General features: G+C 28.9%; 1 non-coding gene across 1 annotated transcript; it reads right to left on the bottom strand.

The window, feature by feature from the left end:
• Positions 1-470: 470 nt before the first annotated feature.
• Positions 471-544, bottom strand: TRNAT-AGU (transfer RNA threonine (anticodon AGU)). The gene has a single exon. It is a non-coding gene; the product is annotated as a tRNA-Thr (tRNA).
• Between the last annotated feature and the right edge of the window lie 5,014 nt (positions 545-5,558).

Here is a 5,558-nt window from a genome sequence, read left to right as displayed (position 1 = left end):
GGCATAAAAGATAGAATCTGTTTGAGACAAGAAGCAAGCACAGTTCCAATATGCCACCAACATTTTTATTGGTCTGTGCACTCTGGTCGGCTAAACCTACTCTCACATTTCAACTCTTCAATGCTCACTACTCTGCCCCTTTCAACTCCAATTCTGTTCTTCTGCTCTTCAACTCAGTAATTAATCACACCTCATCCACACTTTTTTTATTTTTTTCTATTTAACTCTGTTCATCATATTAATTAGTAGCTAATCATTTCATGTTTACCATTAACAACTTCTCTTTTTATTTTTGCCCATTATTCATTGTCAAATCACATTGTAATTCAAACTCTAAATTAATTTATTAAAAAAATAATAGAATAAATTGATGTATTTCATGTATTTATTAATTTTTTTTATTGACCTCATACAACCGAGAAATTCAAGACACCAATCAAAGTAGAAAGAGCTCGTAAATTTTAATAAAATGCTTTCATTGAGAGTCGAACTCAAGACCTCCCACTTACTAAACGGGTGCTCTAACCAACTGAGCTATGAAAGCTTGATAATAAAATAAGTTTATTTAGGTTTTGAATTTTGTTTATTTACATATATAGTATATAAGTAGTTTGCATGGTGTTGTAGTTTAATAGTGAATTTAGCATTTATTTTTTTGGAGGGTTGATAAAAAGTGGTTGTTATGATTGGTGAGAGAAACAGTAAAAGTAGAAGAAATGTGAATGTTGACATGCATTCTATTCATCAATTCAGCCTAGGCCAGTCTCACAACAGTGCATCTTCTCTAAATTCAAACTATAAAACAATACCATCACATTATATATATATATATATATATATATATTAATTAATTAATTATCATCACATTTTATATATATTCAGAATTAAATAGACACATGTTTGGTTGTAGCTATATAGCTACGGACACATGGTGTGTCTCACTATAAATAAAATTCGGCTACACACCATAATCTATAACCTATACCTATATTTATTTTATTCTTATAATAATTTTATTATAAGCTTTCCTTCTAATGTTATATACTTTAGTAATTCAAATTTATTAAATTTTACTAAATTATAAGAATCACTTGTGACTTAATAATTTTTTATCAATAATAAATCATGTAACAAAAACTAATGTTTCAAAACAAGATTAGTCAAAGATTCAGGTAGAATAGTGAGTGGTTCAACTTTTAGTAAGTTGTTCCAAAATTAATTATTTTGGATTTGGATATTGAATGTGTCAATTTTTCTTATACTTTCATTAAATATTGTCTCAAAAGATAATAATAAAAAATATTTTTTATTAGTAAAAGAATGAATAAATAAGGATACATCAACCATATTAAAAAAATAAGTTATGTATATGTATAATAAAAAAAGGAAAACTCAACTAAATATAACATAACAATTACTTCAAAATAGTGGATCAGTATGACTGCCAACAAAATATACCTTATAGAAATAAAATTTCTAGCAGCAGAATCATGAAAAAATTGGATTAAAAAATATGTTTAGACTAGAATGATTCATTGACTCAACCACAAAACGAGTAAACAAATTGATTCAAATTAAGAAAAACATGTAAATATTACTAATTAACTTTTACATATTTTACATATGGTAAAAAATCCATCTTCAAATTATAGTAGATAAATAAATACAAATCTTATTCATATCGATTTTATGAATTTGAATTACATTTAAAGTTCACTATTAATATAGTATTAATGTTTATATTTTTTTTATCCGCAACGAATAAATTCAATAAAATAAAGTATTTATGTTTCAATACTCAGTAAAAAAAAAATACTACACACTGAATCTCGTACACATGCATTTTGACTTTCAGGAGCCACATGCAAATAACATATGATACCAAAAACAATTGATCTAGAAAGAAAGATAATTAGTTATTTGTTCATGATTTCGACCAGCTTCTTCTCTTCGTTGTAAATCCTTTGATCAGATGATTCAATTTTCGACACCATATGATCTAGACAGAGTTTATTTCTTCATTGGGGACAAAAAATACTTATCATGCATAATTAGTCAACAACAACATAGCAAAAGAAAAGCAAAAACATTAATATTCAACAACAAACATTGTTGCATAGAGCAAACTAAGGTTGCTTGATTTACCTAACAGACTCATTCCCTTCATAGTCATCTCGAACTACAAGAATTTAAGACTCATAAAAGGGCACAAACATCAATCAATCTGTGTAGGAGAAGTTGGCTTTGGGATGCTTACTAATTATACCTCAGTTGTGCAACTATGAATTTTTTTTATCAACAAAAAGAATAAAATAAATAAATTGGAACATTTAAGGATGTTTCAACCCGAATACAAAAAAATTAAGGACAAGAAGCTCCCTCTACCCAACAATACATTCTTATCTTACATTGTGCAATTGTGAATACCTCAATACAATTTGTCACTCTATCTTTAAAATTTATATCATTCTTATGGTTCCATATAACCTAAATGATGGTCATCCACATACATTTTCATACTCTATTTTCTTTAGAGCTCATACCTTGAAGTGTTGTTTAACTTGTGAATGCATAACATTATTGATACCCACTCATTTACTACATTTGTCTCACACTCTGTTAGCAAAGGTACACATAAAAAATTGTTTGACATTTTCATCACCAACTACACACAAAGGGCACAAGTTATTGTTAACATTAATTGTTCTTCTCACTAGTTGATCTTTGGTAGGTAACCTATTAAGAAGAAGCCTCCACGCACAAAATTGTGTAATGAGATTTGTTGGATCTATCGTCTCACTCGTTATCAGTTGTCGAATCACCTATAAGTATATAATTCACGTTCCAAATATTCAATCCTTAGTGTAAAAGAATGTATTGAAAATTCGACATTAACTAGACATAAGGTGGTTAGAAGGTTAAGGCTAATTTGATTGTTTTTTGTGAGATGACTATGATACACATACATGTACAATAGTTTCTTTTTCACATACATGTAAATATATTTTGTATATGGGTTGGAACACTCCAAGTACTCATTTTAAATTTTTTTTTTATTGTTGATAAAAAAAACTAGACATAATGCAAAATATAAACTAAATGACAATATATATAAGAAAATGAATGCAAATCTCCTCTTACTAACAGATTTTGTGACATTGAAGTAAATTTAACATTCACTTCATAATACAGTCCACATTCTTTTATATTTCTCTCAAATACATGACATAATAATTAGACACTTGTATGGTAAATGTATAATAAAGAACATTATTCTTCTGCCATACATATGCTACAGAATTTGGTAGTATAGTGATGACTTGGTGGGCATTGGTGATGGCATGAGATATGTTTGTTACAGTTACACCATAAATCTAGGCTTTATTTATTCATCTCTCTATTCACTCGATAGCGTGAATGGGAGGACCACACTTTCTTCTGCTCAATCTATGTCTCCTCTTTCTCATTCCTTTTTCTTCTTTTTCCTCATGTATCATTCCAACCCTGTTACATTCTCTTTCAGATGAACATTCATATTGCACATGCATGCTATGAGTCTATGACTCGCTTGTGCAACACTGTAACACACAATCTTATAGGAAATGACATTGTTACTATTCACATTCAGACCTAATAAGAGTACAATGTGTGTCCACGTGCAGATTCTCAAAGTAATTAACAATGTGTACAACATTTGTATACAACAAATCAAGGACCAAAAGCTTACCTTTTATGGTTTAATAACAATGTTTGATACACAGCAATCTTTGATATTGGGTAGAAAACTTACATATATGATTCTGTAATGTTTAACTTGAGACCTTTTCTTAAAAAGAAAGTGAAATAAAAGAATTGAGTCATTGGTGAAGGTACAATAGATGGCGTACCAAGAGAAGCAAGTGAAAGTTGAAAAGTGGCTATCACCATTAATGATTTGGTAAACATACTGCTGTCTTCTTATGAACATTCAATCTTTTGAATTATGATGTGCACTTTTCAATTTCACACGCATGGCTTCATAGGTAAAGTCTTCAAAATAATGGATGCGTGAAACATCATTTTCTACCAATTTCACCACCACTATCAACTTTATACATGTGCATGCAGTAAGTTAAAAATAATTCATTAGTAAATCAAATCACTAACTACTTATTATAATGTTGGATTCTTCATGTCGTTTAGTCCTCAAGATTCTTATTCACATTTCCTTCAGTTCAATATGTGTTATATACCTAAATCTATCAACTTAGTTTTGAGACATTTTCAAAGGTGTAATGGTATATCATTTCAAAATTTTCTCCTTAGTTCAACCTATGTACAAAATTGCACATAAACGAATAATTCCTCTTATCAAAAGTTTGTCACTAACTTCTTACAAAAACAAATACAGTCTGAACAACTTAAACTCTAAACCCTAAATACAATTATGTGTATCATTTTTAATAAGAGTTAAAGTATCCTTTAAATACTTTCATTTATTAAAAAAATTTATTATTGATAAAAAAACTTAACCAAAGTTACAAAAATTTTGTTCATGAGTCTTCCCGAGAGGTAAAGATAACACCATGATGATGCTCAAAACTCTTGGAAAGTTAAGTTCTTTAATTGAAGTTAGGTTTTTTTTTTCGAAATTTGAGAACACATAAAAGTATTTTTGGGAAGAGATAAGATATAAGTTTAAGTTGATAGTTGGATAAGAGGAGTGGGGGAAGCACTATACACATAGGTTTGACACTGATGAAAAAATAATGTAACAATATAGAGTGTATAGCATAGTTAGGGTAGGTTTTACAAGGATACAAGTTAAATTTGTGTAGGAAAAAGGGGACACAATAAAACATTTTTTAGGAAAAGGGGTATTTGTGTTGACCAAGATCCCATGCATGCTTTCTTTCGTCCTTTCTATTCCCAAGACAACACGAGTGACTTTATAATAATATTATTGCAATAACATCAGAATAATATAGTTAATTAATAAGCAATAAATTAAGCATCATTTCTAAGTTATGGTCATGTTCCATGTCTTCTGAAAGAGAATTTTCTGAGTTAATTAATAGTGTAGTATTATTGTAGAAAGAGAATAATTTAATTAACATCTTTCCTACTTTTCATACGTCCCTGTCTTCAGAAAACCTCCAAACTATTAATATATATGTTCTACAATGTCTAATCCCTATGATCATTGCAAAGAATAAATTAACAATAGACTCTATGAATTAATTTATTGCTCCTTAATTCCTTCATAATATTCCTTAGAATTTGGTGTGGTCCCATTGGAACTTATACGTAATTAATTATTAGTGGTTTGAATCGCAATGAAGCATGTGATGGTAGATTTAGAAAAGATATGGTGAAAATTGACAAATATTCCAATGTGATTCACAAAATAAAGTTGTATCTTAAATATGTTGTTAGAAGTTTCATCAATGGTGTGTACTTGTGGAAAAAATATATATGTTGAAAGAGACAATCTCATAAATGAATCCCAAGTGTTTAGTCGCTATCTTTCAATCAAGAGTGAAAAATAAAATAACACATATTCCAATTGGTTGTACCTA

The sequence above is a fragment of the Phaseolus vulgaris genome, chromosome 7 (assembly GCF_000499845.2).
Source record: "Phaseolus vulgaris cultivar G19833 chromosome 7, P. vulgaris v2.0, whole genome shotgun sequence".
Lineage (NCBI taxonomy): Eukaryota > Viridiplantae > Streptophyta > Magnoliopsida > Fabales > Fabaceae > Phaseolus > Phaseolus vulgaris.
Note: the sequence above shows the minus strand (reverse complement) of the source record. Positions and strands in the feature narration are given on the sequence as shown.